Source organism: Callospermophilus lateralis, chromosome 1, assembly GCF_048772815.1.
Source record: "Callospermophilus lateralis isolate mCalLat2 chromosome 1, mCalLat2.hap1, whole genome shotgun sequence".
NCBI lineage: Eukaryota > Metazoa > Chordata > Mammalia > Rodentia > Sciuridae > Callospermophilus > Callospermophilus lateralis.
In genome coordinates this window covers 169,272,341-169,290,356 of record NC_135305.1, presented here as the reverse complement: position 1 = coordinate 169,290,356, position 18,016 = coordinate 169,272,341, and the positions used below count along the sequence as shown (strand labels likewise).

Genomic DNA, 18,016 nt, shown 5'->3' with positions numbered 1-18,016 from the left:
GCAGGGTCTCACTAGGTTGCTTGTAGTCTCTTTTTTTTTTAACTTTATTTTTTAGTCGCAGTTGGACACAATACCTTGATTGTATTTATTTACTTTTTATGTGGTGCTGAGGATCGAACCCAGTGCCTTGAACATGCTGGGCAAGCGCTCTACCGCTGAGCCACTACCCCAGGCCCCTGCTTGTAGACTTGGTAAGTTGCTGAGGCTGGCTTTGAATTCGTGATCCTCCTGCCTCAGCCTCCGAAGCTGCTGTATTACAGGTGTGCGCCACTGTGCCCGGCTAACCATGCCATGTCAAACCATAAATTTAATTTCCAAATATGAAATATTTTGGATTCTCAGCTGACAACAGTGGTCAAGGCTAGCCCCACCTCTCCCAAAGAGGTCAATGTCAATATTTAGAAGTCTTCAAATCATTGCTTTAAAAAATGTTATTCTTACAGTGAATTTTAGGTCTGTTTGATAAAGAAATCAAGATGACTTTAAAGCCAATCATTAATATAATACTGGCGTGTTGTTCAAGAAAAGAAAAATAAGCAATATACAAGAATACAGAAATGTTTTAATTCTGTTTATTTATTTATTTTATTTGGTACTGGGGACTGGACACAGGGACACTGAACCACTAAGCCACATCCCGAGTCCTTTTTATTTTGAGACAGAATGTCACTAAGTGACCCAGGGTCTCACTAAGTTGCCGAGGCTGGCTTTGAACTGGTGATCCTCCTGCCTCAGCCTCCTGAGCCACTGGGGTTACAGGCATGCATCACTGTGCCTGGCCCCCAAATGTTTTTATTTACTGTTGTCTTATAAACAATCGCTAAACCAGTGCAGTGGTGCATGCCTGTAATCCCAGTGACTTAGGAGGCTGAGGCAGGAGGATTGCATATTAGAGGATCTTATCTCAAAGTGAGAAGCAAAAAGGCCTGGGGGGTATAACTCAGGGACAGAGCGCCTTGGATTCAACCCCCAGTACTGAAAGTAAAGAAGAAAAAGAAAACAAGTGAAACTCGCTGTTTCCTCTCTCCAGCGTGGCTCTTGGCTGATGGCCCAGGTTTTAACTATGCAGAAGATCATGACCTGGGGGTGGGGTGGGGGGGCGGGGGGGCACACCCTACATGTTCCTCACTCCCACTTAATAGTCAGTGTCCTGTCTCCCTCCCTCTCCCAGCCCTGGAACCTGAAATCAGTCCTGTCTGGTGCTCAACCCTATATTACCGTCACCCCACAGAGCACGGTCCTTTGTCCCACCCCCCAGGCCACTGTCCTGAACAGGAACCGTAGAGAACATTTGTCCCTCAAACGCCAAGATGTCTGAAAGCTGTTGGGCACTTGTGCAAGGGAAGTTCACAGACCCCCTGAATCTGAAAATAATGACAGCGGGCTCCTAAGTCCTTGTTGGGGACACTTCTCAGGCCTTTGTCAGCCCCGGGGTCTTAAAAGTGGGCTGAGAGTCCGAATCAGCTGGACATCACCACCAGTCACATCCTCCGGGGACCACAAGCCCAGGCCTTCAGAACCTCCAGGGCCAAGACTCGGGAGTCTGAATCAGCCAACTCCTCCAGGGTTCCCGTGGTGCCCAGAAGGGAGCCACCCGTTCCTTCCCTGCTCCTGCTCCTGAGGGAACCCGGCCCCTCAAGGGCAATGAGCCTGTCATCTCATGCGCCATCTCCAGCTGGCGGCTGAGCAGAAGCAGGTTTGGCCTGAAGAATAGCAAGAGGACTTTTCACTTCTCTGGAGACGTTTATCTTGGACCTGGCTGGGCGCGTGTCTAGCCCTACTGACTCTTTCATTGGCTTTGACCCAAACGTGTGATCCTTTCAGTGTCCCATCTATAAACGATAAACTCCCATTTCAAAATTAAATAAGATGACGATGATCTATAGCCATTCAGGGGTCAACTACTATATGCCTCATATATATCATCTCTAATCTCAGCAATTTTACAGGGTACGTTTTATTCTCTCCATTATGCACATAAGGCAACGGAGACTCAGAGAGGCCAATCAGCTTGCCCAGACATGTCCATGCAGCAAGGGCCAAGATTCAAATCCTGACTGATTCTGTAAGCTCCAGACCCCAGCTTCCTTCACTAGTTGAGTTGTGGTAGGCAAACTGCATGACCTCTCAATGCATCAAAGTCTCCACCTCCACCTCTGCAAAAAAAGAAAGAAAGGTAATGGGTGCAGGGTGCACACCTGCAATCCCAGCAGCTCAGGAGGCTGAGGCAGGAGGATCATGAGTTCAAAGCCAGCCTCTAAGCAACTCAGTGAGACCCTGTCTCTAAATAAAATGCAAAATAGGGCTGGGGATGAGGCTCAGTGGTTGAGTGCCCCTGAGTTTAATCCCCAGTAGCACTCCCCCGCCCCCCAAAAAAGATGGCAGATAATTTGAGCTGGTGCTGCAGGCCAAGTTTAGCTCTCAGGGGTTCTGGAGGCTTGTTAGCATATTAAAGACTGGAGGAAGTCCCACCTTGAAGAATCCAGTTTACCAACTGCAACCTGGAAGACCTGTGTATTTTTAAATCGCTTAATCTCTATTTCCTATTTGTCTCCTAACCAAGAAGGAAAGGGGCTTTTTACGACCGATTTGGAAGGGAATGGCTTTGGTAATCTCACCCTCGCTCAGCCCCTGCTTGGAAGAGGCCCTGTTGCCAGAACATACCATTAAGAGCTTGCTTTGATACTGGCTGTTAATCCCGTGGCCCAGCTTGACATTGTCGCCTAGCAACGTCCTGTCCTTTCCCCCTTCCCATTCTCAGTGCCTCTAATAGCACTTCTCCTCCTCTGCTGTCTCTCCTGGGTCCCCAGCTCCTGGGTCCCCGAAGCCTCCCGTGCACAGAGGCAGGAGCCGTGGGCCCCGGTGCACATATTTATGTTAATAGTGCCGAGACCAGGCCAGGCTGTTCTGGGGCTGCTTTCCAACTGTCCCATAAATCAGTGAGGGAAGAAAGTTACGAGTTTCACAAAGACGCTGCGGAGGAGAGCAGCAGGTCTTGGCAACACGTCATCCCAGCCCCCACTCACTCTTCCCTCTTCCATATGTGGCCGGGAGGAGGGATGAGGTTTCAGGGATGCAGAGGATTTCCAAGTCAGGAGGGACCTCTGAGATCACTGAGTGCTCAATCACATGGAAACTTCTAGTAAATACCTCTGCCTGGGCCCTTCCCTGGGGGGCTTCTGGTGCAGTTGTCTGGACGTGGGGCATGGGAATGCTGGTTAAAGCCATCGAGGTGACTGGCCTGTGCAGTCAGGACTGGGCAGGGAGGGACTGTGGCCCAGAGAACTGAGACTGCTGTAGACAGCTCAGGCCAGGAGTGACATGAGAGGCAGAGCCTTGGCTCAGTCCTGCATCATGCTTGAACCGAGTCCTGGGTAGAACAGCAGAAGGACTAGGCAGTTGGGCATGAGGGCGCACGCTGTAATCCCAGCGGCTCAGGAGGCTGAGGCAGGAGGATTGCAAGTTCAAAGCCAGCCTCAGCAAAAGCAAGGCCCTAAGCAGCTCAGTGAGACCCTGTCTCTGAATAAAATACAAAATAGGCCTGGGGATGGGGCTCAGTGGTTGAGTGTCCCTGAGTTCAATCCCCAGTACCAAAAAAAAAAAAAAAAAAATCTAGGCAGGGATTTATCAGGACTATGCAGCCAAATAACTTGGAGAGTGATTACAAATATTTATTGACTTCCTTTGTTCCACCTGGACCCACTGAATCAGGACCTTTTCACAGGCCTCAAAGTGCAGAGATTTTATAGTGGTTTTTTTTTTTTTAAGTTGATTGGGTCAGGTGTTTTCTTACAGTAATGAAAAGCAGACTAACACAAAAAGCCCTTAGTGGCCATTTTTACAATCTAAGAACACTATCCTAATGGAAAGAACACCAGATCTGGTATTCATCAAATCTGGGGTCCATTCAATATTCACTGTGCATCGTGGTTGGGTATGGTTTGCCTCACAAGCTTCATGTGCTAGAAGCTTAGTTCTGAATTTGAGGCAATGGCACTTTGAAGAGGTAGGGCCTAATGGGAAGTATTAGGTCATGGGATTCCACCCTTGCAAGGTACTGATGCCAGTCTTTGGGGAATGGGTGAGGTGTCCTGGGACTGGATTGGTTACTGCGAAAGCAGGTTGGTACAGGTGAGTTGGGCTTTCTTAGCTCGCTCTCTTGCTCCCTTTCTTGCCTTGTAACCTCTACCTTGCACACAATGCTTGCCTTTCACGCATGTGCTCCCACAAGATGCCATTTGCCATGTTATGAGGAAGCAGGAGGGCCTCACAGATGTGGTGGCCCAGTCTTGAACTTCCCTGCGTCCAGAACTCGAAGCTAAATAAACCTCTATTCTTTATAAAGTTCCCAGCCTCAGGTATTTTGTTATAGCCCCACAAAACTAAGACAGGATAGTTCTTTGAACAAGTTACAGGATCTCTCTGAGTTTCTGTTTCTTTACCTGCAAAATGAGATGACACAGCCAAACCTCATTCATCCTTCATTTTTGTAATTCAAAGGTCTCTTCTCCCTGAAGGTCTTGACCAAGTTTTCAAACTAGACCAGTTGCCTATCTTTGCAGGATATATTGTAGGAGAACACCCTGTACTCTTGCTTTGTGACTCTTTGTGAAGCTGGTACTCAATCAACATGGATTGGACAAACAAATGACTGAATAAATGACTGAACAAGTGACTAATGTGTATAAAGTCCCTGGCACATTAACACACAATAAATGTTAATTATAATTATCCACAGAAAGGCCAAGTTTTCCTGCCCAAAGATACGAAGCAGAGCTAAGCCTTGAGCTTGGTCTGCTGGCTTAGTTTTTAATCCATTACACTAATCTGCCCTAAGGTTTTTATATTGGAGGAAGGACTCTAGGAAAAGTGACAGGCTGCCTTCCTCACAATAAAATCTGGAAACCTAACTGGCTTTTACACATCCCCCAGCCTCGGGTATTTTGTGATAGTTACACAGAGCTGACGACAGGCTTGTGGACAGCAATGCTGATTTGGTCCTGATTCTAGCACCAAACAATACCCCCAATGCAGGCCACCCCTGTGTTGATTTCTGGGGCTCCCCGTACTTTCCCTGATTCTGGGGGAATGGGTGGCTAGAGGGGCACAGAGAGGAGGTGGAATTTGACATTTTTGGCTTCTTGGGCACACACTAGAGAAAGGAGTTTGGAATGAGATGAGGGGCAGATGTTCCTTGGGACTGACACAGGATGATTTCTTGTCTCTCTGCATACCCTAGCCTGGAAACCCACACGCCCTGCTCTTTAAATTTTTTTTTTTTTTTTTAGTTAGACATGACAGTAGAATGAATTTTGGCAAATTATATGTATATATAGAGAGAGCATAACTTACTCTACTCAGGATCCCACTGTTGTGGTTGTGCCTGATGTGGAGTTAACCGGGTCATGTATCCAGATACAGGGCTAGGAAAGTGACATCTCATTCACTCCACTGTCTTTCCTATTCCCCTCCCCACCCTTCCCTTCTTTTCCCTTTGTCTAATCCAGTGGATTTCTATGATGGCCCTCGCCATCCTCCCTGTTTTGGGTTGACATCCACAAATCAGAGAGAACATTCAGCCTGTGGTGTCTGGGATTGGCTTATTCCACTTAGCATGACAGCCTCCAGTTCCATCCACACTTGCATTCTGAACTCAAAGCCATGTCTTCATCGCATCAGGACTTTCTCGTGAGGGAGATCCACGTGGACAAGCCCCTCAGGAGTAAGTCATGACACGGGGAAATCTGCCCAGGCTCTCTGCAGTGGTGCCCGATGGATCCCTTAGCAGTGAATCCACCCCATCAGCCAAACCCAGCGGAGCGAGGCCTCACAGAACAGGACACGTGGAGGGCTGAGAAGAAAGGAAACCATACCTGACCCCATTCTGCCCAGGCTTCCTCCCTGGGCGCCTCTGGTCACTCCATCCTGAATGAGGCTGATGGGGCAGGGCCTGAGTCTCAGCCTAGAAGGCGAGGTTCTTGTGGGACAATAGAAGCCCTCCTGGCTCTGCCAGCTCCTGGGATCAAGCCCCCCTTTTGATTGTATTCCCGCTGAAGAAATGTCCTGGCAAGGTGACAGGCCAGAAATGTCAGCCAGGGGCTCAGGAGGCCAGGCTCGGAGCAAACTTGTGCCAATTCATGCTTTGAGTAAAAAAATTCGTAGGGAATTAAGTGGTCTGGTGGCGTCTGCTTGCTCCGTGTTCGTCATTTGCATGTCCCAGACTCAAATCCTGCAAGGAGCTGTGCGTGAGATCCACATTAAAGGCCAGTGTGGCTTCTTCTGCCCAAAGTGCAGATTAAAACCCACAGACAGACTGTGCGGCGAGGCATAAAGAATGATCTTCCCAGACCTAAGACCAGGAAAGATCTTGAACCTGTTCTAAGCTCCAAATCAAAACTCCATCAAGGATCCAATCAAAACTGACCCAAGCTGGACTCAGTGACCCATGCCTAAAATCCCAGAGGCCTGGGAGGCTGAGGCAGGAGGATCGTGAGTTCAAAGCCAGCCTCAGCAATAGCAAGGCCGCTAAGGAACTCAGTGAGACCCTGTCTCTAAATAAAATACAAAATAGGGCTGGGGATGGGGCTCAGTGGTTGAGTGCCCCTGAGTTCAAGTTCAATCCCCAGTTACCCCTCCCCCGCAAAAAAAAAAAAAAAATAGAATGTTCACTGCAAGATCTTTTGAGGTTCCAAGAAACTGGAGATAGCAGAAAATGTAGTAAATCCATACCATGGGATATTACACAGCTCATAGACAATAAATCTCTAAGTACTGAGAATAAAAGAAAATAGTAAAGCATATTGTTAATTTTTTAAACCATGATATCATCCAATGATATAAACACAGACACACAAACAAACCAGGATGTAGAAAAAAGTAGTGGAAAGGTATTTTCCAAAATCAGAGATGATATCACATCTAGGGATAGAGAACAAAGACCAAGAGGACCTTCTATTGTCGATTCAAATTGCTTTAAAATGTTTAAAAAATAACAAAATGTCATCTTCTCTTCCAGACACTGATGCTACTTTGAGAAGAAGAAAAGAGAGAAAAAATCTTTGGAATCATGGCATCTATATGCTAGTTTTCCTGCTGTTAGTAGGTAAGTTTATAGGACAGGAATGTATTTAGATATCACTTGTTTAATTAAATGTAAGGAAAAATGAAAGCCAAGAACCCAACATTTTTTATTATTATAAATGTCAGGCTACTGTTCATTTTGGATTTCGAGAATACTTGCAATAGTCCCAATCATAAATACTGAATTGGTGACTGTCACATGGCTACTGCAGTCCCTCAACTGGTCCTATGCAGATGGTTGGCACAGACAGGGCTGTGGTGACAATCTCACACAGCTTAACTTGTGCCAGCTTTGTGCATTCTTCTATCCACAGTTTTTGGGCCAGGTGTGGTGTCACATCGCACACCTGTAATCCCAGTGGCTCAAGTTCAAGGTCAGCCTCAGCAACTCAGTGAGGCCCTAAGCAACTCAGTGAGACCCTGTCTCTAAATAAAATACAAAATAGGGATGGGGATGGGGCTCAGTGTTTGAGTGCCCTGAGTTCAATCCCTGGTCCCTGCCCCCCACAAAAAATGAATAAATAACAATCTTATGCATATATGCACTGACAGACATACATCTTAGCAGCACTATTTATAAGAGGCACAAATTGGAAACCACATAAATGTCCACAAACAATTGAAAAGAAAAGTAACATGATATTGACCCAAGGGAGTACCATTCACCAGTGAAAACCAGAGCAGGCAAATGCATGTGGCCCTCAGGCACAGTGGTGCACTGTAATCCCAGCCACTCAGGAGGCTCAGGCAGGAGGACCAGAAGTCGGAGGCCAGCCTGGACACCTTGGAAAAATCCTGTCTCAAAACATAAAAAGGGCTGGGGATGTGGCTTAGGGGTAAAGCACCCCTGGGTTCCATCCTTAATACTAAAACAATGAATCACAGAAAGAAAAAGAAAAAAAAAAAAAAAGAACTGTACATGGCAATTTGGAGGGATCTCACCAATAGTGTTGAATGAGGAAGTTAGGTGCAAGAGGAAGATACCGTGTAATTACATCTTTATGAAGTTCCCTACGAGCAAACCTAACACAGGATACTAGATGGCAGGACAGTGGTCCCCTTGGCAGAGAGGGAAGGCCGGGGTGCATTCTGGAGGCTTTGGAGGTGCCACATGTTCTGCTTCTGGTGCTGGCTGCATGGGTGAGTTTAGGGAATGGGAATGTGTTGAGTTTTCCAATGATCACCTGTGACTTGTTTGTAGATGTTATTCTCTTTCCATCAAAAGTGTGCAAAACAAAAAGAAAATCAAAACGGACAGTCCTGCCATCCAGGTTGTATTTCTCGAATCTCATCTTGGGCAAATCAGCGACCTTCGCTTTTCCCATCTGTAAAATGAGAGAGGAATTCGCCCCTTGCAGCTCTCTGGTTCTCTGTGGTGTGTCTTCCTTCCAACCAACCATTGCTGAAGCAGGAGGGGGGAAAATATAGAGCAAGCCTTGCACAGTGACTGTCAGAATTTGTAGAAGGCTTCCAGTGTCGCTTGTGCCTCACCTTCAAGGCATTTGTTATAAATTAAAGGCACAATCAACAACAAAACCTGTCTTCCAGGCAAACACACGTAGCCAACTCTCTCCCAAAGTGCTCGTGGGGTAGGTGAGATGTCAGTGGTGCCCTCTGCCAGGCTTCCTGCGGTCATGCCAATCCACTCAGCCACTGAGGAGGGCGGGCCGTTCCTGGTAGGAAGGAGGTGGCTACTCTGCTGGCCCCCAGCAACTGCAGTTTGAATAGACACTTCCTCTCCCAGGGCAGGTGGTTCATAATTTTCCTCTTACCGCTACCGGGAAGGGCAACATCACAGCTTGTACCCACGCGCAACAGGAAAGTCTGACATCCGCAGACAATCTTGGCACGAGAGGAGAAAAAAGTACAATCGTGTGTGTCAACGTCTATATACGACCCAGGAAAATGATTTCAATAGTGTGGCCCGTGATGTCATCAGCAGCTTTGAGGTTGGCTGGGAGCCAGAAAAGCTTTTCTTGATTATTCACAAGCCTCGCCTGGTATTTGCAAGGCGAAGACCCAGTGGAAGCAACACTCAAGGCCCTGAGCAGACACACGGGGTCAACTCTAAGCCTCCTTTGGAGGAAGGAGGTGGCCTCCAGGGAATGAGTGTGCTATAGGGGTTATCGTAACTGTTGGTGAGTTCTGGAAGGGTCAATCCCACAGGAGTGCTCAAACTAGCAGGCGAAAGAGAGGCAGGCTCCAATTCAGAGAGGGATCTTAGGCTAGCGACACCAGTTCTCACATGAAGGGAGGCGAAGGAACTCTTCTGTTGTTTTATTTCATTTGCTTCGTTATTTATTTTTAACCTTGTACTTCCCAGTGCATTTTTTTTTCTTTTGTACCAGGGATTGAACCCAGGAGCACTTCACCACTGTACCACATCCCCAGCCCTATTTGTATTTTATTTAGGAACTGAGTTGCTTAGGTCCTCACTAAGTTGCTGAGGCTGGCTTTGAACTCGCGATCCTCCTGCCTCAGCCTCCAGAGTCACTGCACCCGGCTTGCCCAATGCATTTTTTAAAATGCAATAAAAGTAAGTGACCAAAAATGGAAAAAAGAGGCAAGCAAAACACAAACCTCAGTTTTGATGAGTAGGTTGAGCAGACATTATGTCAAGAGGTATGGAAGTTTTGGAACTATTCTTCTTGTCTAGCTGTTGTTGAATGGGTTTATTTACTTTGCAAAACTGTGTTGAGCTGGAAACAGTATTCGCTTGTTCCCACCATGAACTGGTGGCAGTCTGGGATGTCAGGAGAGCTTCTTTACAGACATATTCTCACTCTCCCACACACACACCTCTCAAAGAACAAAGAGAGTTTGAAAAATGTTCAAGGCCAGGTGCCATGGTGCACACCTATGATCCCAGCAGCTCGGGAGGCTGAGGCAGGAGGATTGAAAGTTCAAAACCAGCCTCAGCAAAAGTGAGGCCCTAAGCAACTCAGTGAGACCCTGTCTCTAAATAAAATAAATAAATAAAAAGGGCTGGGGCTTAGTGGTTTAGTGCCCCTGGGTTCACTTCCCAGTATAAATAAATAAATAAATGGCTCAAAGAGAAGGAAAGATCAGGAAATGGCTATTGTAATGAGGACGGAGGCCCAAAACATCAGGATAGAAGATCAGGTAGAATCTCAGAAATAAAGGTTTAATGACGACGCAATTTTTGGTGATAGTGGTGTATTGTTTTTGTAAGAGGAAGATCAAAGGATAATTAGTAAATAACCAGATTAATTGTATAGAACAAACAGAGAGAGAGAGACAGAGAGAGAGAGACAGATAGACAGAGAGCAATCACTGTATTTAATGAACCCAGATGCTAGCCAACAAATCTGCATGATATGAGGCTTGAAAGTTCTGGTCCAGGTCAACCAGAGGACACTGGGGCAGGTAAAATGTCCTTTATTTATATTTATTTTCTATCCAAAAACAGCAGATGGGAAAAATGAATTTTTTCAAAATCCAAATTTTCTTTTTTTTTTTTTCCCCCAAAATCCAGACATAACATTAAGCTCATATCCGTACAATCACAATCAATGATTCTTGAAAGCAAATTCAGCATTAGGGGCAGTTAAAACAAAATGTTAAGGAGCTGGGGTTGTGGTTTAGCCCTAGAGCATTTGCCTAGCAGGTGCGGAGGCCCTGGGTTCGGTCCTCAGCACCGCATAAAAATAAATAAATAAAGGTATCGACAACTACAACTAAAAAATAAATATTTTAAAAAAACAAAAACAAAATGTTAAGAGAACAGGCTGCAAAACAATTTCTTTAAAGTTATAAGAATCATTGCCTGATGTTGTGGCACACGCCTCTTAGCTTGGGAGGCTGAGGCAGCAGGATCATGACTTCAAAGTCAGCCTCAGCAACTTAGCAAGGCCCCAAGCAACTCAGTGAGACCCTGTCTTTTGATTAAAAGAAAAAAAATGCATATATATATATATATATATATATATATATATATATATGGACTGAGAGTGTGGCTCAGTGGTTAAGCGCCCCTGGGTGCAATCCCTGGTATCCAAAAAAAAAAAAAAAGTTACAGAAATAATTTTGCACTGAAGGAAGCCAAGCATTCTTTTCTCATTTGGGCATTTTGGAAAAGAGACAGCCTTTAAGTAGGTAAGACAAAAGACCGAGGTTCTACAAGCATTTCATTTCCAGCCCGAGACAGCTGTTGGGTGATATCACCCCTCAGGAGAATAGCCGAGCTGCAGGGAATTAGAGATGAAAAGAAGGAACAGTGGATCTGGGCGTGCGCGCGTGCCTCCTCTGTCTCTTCCCATCTCCACATGGACAGACACGCCTAAAAGTGGAGTTCCACATGTGGCGGTGTGGACGACGCAGAAAGGGCCCCGGGAAGGGTTCACGACATGAAACGCGGGAGAGGATAAACATTTCAAGACTCAGATCATGTTGCCGCCTGGATTCAGGGAGCCTCTGAGGAAACGGCTCTTCCACTCTGGACTTCCTCCCAACCAACACAGAGTTTGCTACAGGCCGAGAAGGTGCCAAGAAAATGCCAGTGAGTGTCATCCTGACGTCCTTCCTAAGGCTGAACCTGGACTTGGGAAATGCGCACCACTGGGTCCAGGCGGGCAGGGTCACCCCTGAGGCTGTGACATCAGGCTCTGGAGAAGGGCAGAGGGAAATCTGAGAAGAGATCCACGGAGACACCGCTAATTAGAAAAGGCCCTGACCCCAGAGACTCCCTGGCAGAGAGTGGCAGGGTCAGCCTGGCCGTGGCATTGAGCACGGAATCCCCCCCAACACACGTTTGCAAATGATTTCACTGGAGACAGACAGCGCTGGCCGGAGGGAAAGAGGAGGGGGACATAGGGCACTCTGGAGTGAGATGCTGTCATCATCGAAGGGCACATGGAAAAGAGGAACTGGGTCAGACCCAACAGCCCGCCCAGGCCACCTTCCCCCTGGTGGGTGGGACGGTGTCGCTTAGAAGCGCCAAGAAAGCATCCTTGAAAACTCTCCTCTCTGCATTTCTAATTTTCAGGGAGGCAGCTTCCTGCAAACTGAAGGAAGGATTGTAAGACGATGTTCCTCTGGGGGTTGTAAAGACAATCCAAGAACAAGTCGTCCAGAGTCACAGACTGCACAGCCGGAGGAGATGATTTCCACTGCATAACCACGCTGAGCTGGAGCTCTCATCGTTTCGCTGTTACCCCGCGGTGTCATTATCGGACTTACCTCATCGGGGGAAATCATTGTTTAAAAAACCCAATATAAACGCGGCATAGCCCTCCACTTCATCTTTTCCAGGATAATCGCTTCCCCCACTCACTTCCCGCCGCACCAGGGTGAGACCCAAATGGGTGATGGATTGCTCCAAATAGTCCGACAGACCCAGAGAGAGGCATGGGGGTAAAAATAACCAGCTGATTACCAAGAGGGAGCAGATGGGCCACCTGAGAATTCAGTGGCTGGAGGGACAGAAGACCCTCATCAGGGGGCTAGACTTTCTGATTAGTGCTGATGACCGCTGTCCCTGCCTCTCCCCCTCCCTGCGGGTGTGATGATTTACATCTGATCGGACATCATTTCGCATGTGAGTGTGGGGAAGACTTTGAAGTACTTAATTATAACCAGGAGACATTTCGGGGGCCAAGCAGTGAAATGGAAGATGCTCTCTGGGTTGGGCTGATGGAATGTACATTTATGCACGGAGCCCGAGTCTGGTTGGTTTGGTCTGAGTTTTCATTCCATCACCCCATAAGGCAACCTTCCAGAGTTTTCTGGACGGTTGGAAGAAAATAGAAACTAGTCGTATTCTTGGCCAAGGGATCTACATTCAAAGCAGACTTTCAACATGTGGATAAACTGGACTTTCTGTTAATAGTCAATTACTAAAAATAGAGATAATTTGGGACTCCTTTGAAGGAAGGTCATTTTTTACTAGTGCTCATTTGAACTAATCCACGGAGGGGGCATACAGTGAACCGAGACGTGCTTAGTGGTGCTAAATCATGTCCACATGAGGAGACAAAACAGACCCATCAATCATTAGCCCCCACATGGATACCACTCAATGAGCTATAAGAATTAAGAGGAGGAAAGGGGATGAGAAATTTAAGGAAAAGAAAAATCAGGATAGGTTTCAGGGAGAAAGGATGATGTGATCCAGGCATTAAAGGATAGATAGAAATATAGAGGTTTCTGGACAGGAGTCACTTGAATAAACAACAGGACTGATTCATATTTTAATGATTTAGTTAGTGCAGTGTCAGTACAATGGTTTGTCTTGAGCAAAGTGGTTTTGAGAACAAAAACTCTGGAAAAATGGTCAAAAGTTCCACATGTATGAATGGGCCTTTGATACCAGGTATTTTAGTCAGATTTTTTGATACTGTGATTAAAAGATCTCACCCGAACAATTTTAGAAAGATAAACTTATCCAGGGCTCACAGTTTTAGAGGTCTCCGTCCATAGACAACAGGCTCCATTCCTCAGGGCAGGAGGGGAGGCAGGACATCATGGAGGAAGAGTGTGGTGGAGGGAAGCAGCTCACAGGGTGATCAGGAAGCAGAGAGAGACTCCACTCTCCAGAGACAAATAGAGACCCCAAAGCCACTTCCCCAATGCCCCCTCCTCCAGCCACACCCACCTCCTCCAGCCACCACCCAGTTAATCCCATCAGGGGTTCATTCACTGGTTGGGTTAAGGCTCCCACAACCCAGTCATGTCTCCTCTGGACCTTCCTGCATGTCTCACATGTGAGACTTTGGGGGACAACACACATCCAAAACATAATACCAGGTAATAAATTAGATTTGGCTATAAAAATCCCAGAAGGTCATTAAACATTTTGAGTAGAGGAGAACTGTTTGAGAATTCTGTTGTCTTCATCTGAGAAAAAGCAGCAGCAAAACGAGATTATTCCCTGGGACTTTATCAACAGGTAAAATCAACAGGAAATGCCGCCATTTTGATTCTCCTTTGGTTTGTGAGGCTAGTGCTATGGAAGGTAAGAATGAACCACCACCGTGCCTCCACAGAGGACGTGACCCATTGTTAAATGGGTGAACAAAGCGAAACTGCAAAAAAAAAACAGAGTACTGCTTCCCAGATGAGGTGCAGGAGCTCTAAGGTCCCCTCAGCACTCCCAAACAATGAACCACTTTAAGGAGACCACTTTGGGAGTCAGATGAACTAGGGCACATCTTTGCACCTTCTTGGGTCTGCATTCCCTCATCAGAAAAGGCAAGAGTAAGTTCCATGCATGGGTTTTAAGTGCAGGGGGATTTTAGTGTATATTTTTGGGAAGAGATGCCACAATCCAGCTTGTGTCAGCTTCTCAGAGGGGTCCGCCATCCAAGATAAGATATGGATTATGCTCCTTTTAGACAAGAAGAGTCTGTCATTCTGAGATTCTAAGAATACGCTGCCCCCCACCCCAGGAAGGACAAGTGGAACATTTGACAATATCACTCTAAGAATTTTGTCACCTTATAGGAGGCCTGAGGCTACCCAGCTTGACTGAAATCAAGAGAAAAGAGTGTTGTTCCTGTCAGCCTACCTCAGAGTCCTCGGCCATTTAAGGAGCACCATCGATCCAATCAGCCACGCTGAGATGTAATTGACCATCGAGAAAGAGAAAATCACTGGAAGGCACTTATTCTCATCAGAATGTGACATGGGCAATGTGTGACCTCCGACGCAGCCCATTTTTGCAGATTCCACTCTCCCACCCCCCTCTTGACCTCTGTTTCCTTCTTTGGAAGTGGGCATGTTCCTAGTGGCCTCTGTCATCAGGCTATTGGAAAGAATAACTAGTTAATGTTGGGGAAAAGCGTTGGGGAAGATGACTTACTTGTGCCCTTAAGGATCATTCCTCAGAACAATACGCAGTATTTTTGTTGAATGGGCACAGTCAGTGCTTCCCTGATTTGGGGACTTAGAAACGATCTGACGCTGGCCAGTTAACGCCAGCAGTTAAAGAAACTGCCATTGTTCTCTCCAAGTATTGTCTGCATGGAGAGCTAGCCCTGGCAATTTGTAATGAGGCAGGATGCTTATTAATGATTTTTGGCTTAATGTCTTAATGAATAGAGATTTAAGGGATAAAAAGACTTACAATGTAATAAGGGAAAGTCCAAGAAAGATTAGGCTCTAATCAAAATAAATTGTGTTCTCAGATTGATTTTCATAAAATTCAACTCCCTTTCCCTTTATTTATAACCTCAAAGAAATGTATTGTGCTAGTCTGAATTATATCACTCAGAAAGAAGAATGGATATTCTATTTTAATATAATATGAATAAACTACAAATGTCAACTTACTAGGAAAAAAAAAACACCCTGTAGAGCAAGAGTAGGTATTTTCAGTAAGAAAAAAAATTTACGTCTAAATGTCAGTCAGTTTATTTTCTTTTTCTCAATAGTACTTTTCATGTTTAATTCAAGATCTGATTAGCACCATCAAAAAAAAACAGATAAAATAGCAATGTTATGAATAGCAATACAATTTGTTAAGATTACCTTTTCTTTCTCTTCCTCCTCCTCCTTCCTAATTTCTTCCAAGTGATAACAATGTGCTTTACTCTGTCCTATGAGGAGACAACTTCTTCTAAGAAAGTGCATTCAGAACTCCAATGTAGTCCACTTCTAAAGACCTAAAGGGAGTACTGTCAAATCATGAGTCAAGATCACTCTACTGAGCACCCAACTATTCTGGACTTGTCCATATCTTCATGTTCTATCTCTTCAGCATGAAAGCAGAGACTTCATCTGTACTTTTCTTTCTTCCACTGCCAATAAAAAAAAGGTACCTAGAACATGCAAATCTGCCTTCTATTGGACACAAAATCCTCTGCATCCAATTGACTAGAATTGGAAAAGGAAATGCAACTTTTGGACTAACTCTAGGCCCAGTGGTGTAACATGATGTCACTTAGCAGCCACAAAATGTTTAGTTCCTTTCCCATGGCTATCTTGCAAGAGGGCCCGACCACTACAAATCCTTTACAATGAACACTGCCCCAAATTTGTAGTCATTCTTCGTTGGCAAATTGCGTGGGACTCTCTGGTAAAACCCCCAGTTGACGTTCTGTGGTTTCCCGGGTTAATCTTTTTCTACATCATTGCTTAGCTTTGAAGAGAGGTGGCTCCATTTGTGATTATGGTAATATTGATTTATTATTCTCAAAAAAAAAAGTGTGCAATATAGGCCTAAAATCCCACAACCTGATTCTACTGCCGCAGAATCTGGAATAGCAGTAGTCCCAGAATTTGATCATAGCAAACACCACCTTGGAACCATGGCGGCTGTGAAGGAGAGAAGCAAGACTTATCTTTCTGGAGCTCTCGTGGACTTCAGAAGTAGAGAGCACAACCTGACTCTAAACGGTTTACTCAAACAGGAAACACACCAGGGCAGTTAGGGCGTGCTGCAATGCTATCGCACACTGGGATTTTCTGGGTAGTAAGGGATTACTGGTAAAACTGTGACCTGCACCTGTTCTATGGTAGACGTGCATGAATCCTATACAATGGGTTAAAACAGCAGCTGGAAACATTGGGAGTTTTGCAGCTATTTTCTCTGGACTTTTTTGAGATTCTTCTTCCTATAGGGGTTAAGTTCTCACTGCAGAACCATTAACTCTTGGATGTTTCACAAAACTCTAAAGGGACTGGAGAGCATGACTGTGGCTCCTGAAATGTAGGCTCCTCCCTAAGGGATTTGACACTCCTCATTTATCCTTTAAACTAAAGCTTCAGAGAAGTCAACCAGTCACCCACAGTGGCAAAGCGAAAACATGGTCAACTCAGATTCATTCCACTGATTTGAAACCTTGAGAGTGTCCTACCAGTACCCCCAGCAGTCTGCATCCCTGCACATCTACCTTTGAAGGTTCCCAAAAAGCTGCAACGAAGATGTAGTATGGGAGAAAGAGGAAAATGCATCTGAGCCTGGCTCGGGAGGCTGAGGCAGGAGGATGGCGAGTTCAAAGCCAGCCTCAGCAAAAGCAAGGCCCTAAGCAACTCAGTCAGATGCTGTCTCTAAATAAAAATGCACAACAGGGCTGGGGATGTGGCTCAGTGGTCGAGTGCTCCTGAGTTCAATCCCTGGTACCCCCCAAAAGAAAATGCATCTATGTTGTCGAACGTACATGAGAGGGAGACAGACAGACAGATAGGCAGGCAGACAAGGGAGAACAAACAGTGGGATTTAGTTTTAGCTCTGTGATTATATCTCTGACTTGAGGAAGTCACTGTTCATGTCTTTCTTTGCTCAGTTGTCAAAACAGGGTGGGGAGATGGGCCAGCAGGGGGGTTCAACAGCCAGCCTTCTCCGGGGTGGCGCTGGGAGGATTCTAGCGTGTGTTTACACCCTTGCCTGGAAAAATGTGGTAGTTTCTGTATCCTTCCTCTCTATCCTACCTCTAAATTTGAGAATTCCCAGAGTTCCACCCAAAACCTCCTGCTCTTCTCCAGCTCTGCTTCTCCCTGGGTGGTCTCAGCTTTTCCGAGCTGTTGTTTCAAAGTGGATCTTGTCTCATACAAACGTGGCCACTCCAGCTTGCTCAGGGTTGATGATTGCTTGGTTTATCTTTTTCCCATCCTTTGACTTCCAGCCAACGGGTGTCTGTGCCTCCTAGGTGTATTTCCTGTAGACAACACCTAGTTGGACCTGTTTTCATTTTTTTAATCGAATCTGATAATCTCTGCCTTTGATTGGATCGTGTAATTATTCATTGTACAGCATTCTTGATATGGTTGGCTTGACCCCTCCCACATTGTTTTTGGCATCCATGCCTCCCATCTTTTTCAAGAACTTTCCCTCCTTTCTTTATCATTAGAGGACATTTCCTACTGGGTTCGAATTTTTTAAAAATCATTTTTCATTATGGTTTTAAAATTTATTTTGCTAGTGGTTGCTGCTGGGCTTACAGAATACCCTTTCACTAATCAAAATCTAATTTCACAT

The 18,016-nt window shown here is 45.7% G+C and overlaps 1 long non-coding RNA gene across 1 annotated transcript in view; it reads left to right on the top strand.

Annotated features, from left to right (window-relative positions):
* Positions 1–7,048, top strand: part of LOC143409206 (uncharacterized) — a 269,471-nt gene extending 262,423 nt beyond the window's left edge. Inside the window, exon 4 of the long non-coding RNA XR_013092641.1 lies at positions 7,016–7,048. This is a non-coding gene — a long non-coding RNA (uncharacterized LOC143409206). The remainder of the gene's footprint in view (positions 1–7,015) is intronic.
* The last annotated feature ends 10,968 nt before the right edge of the window (positions 7,049–18,016 follow it).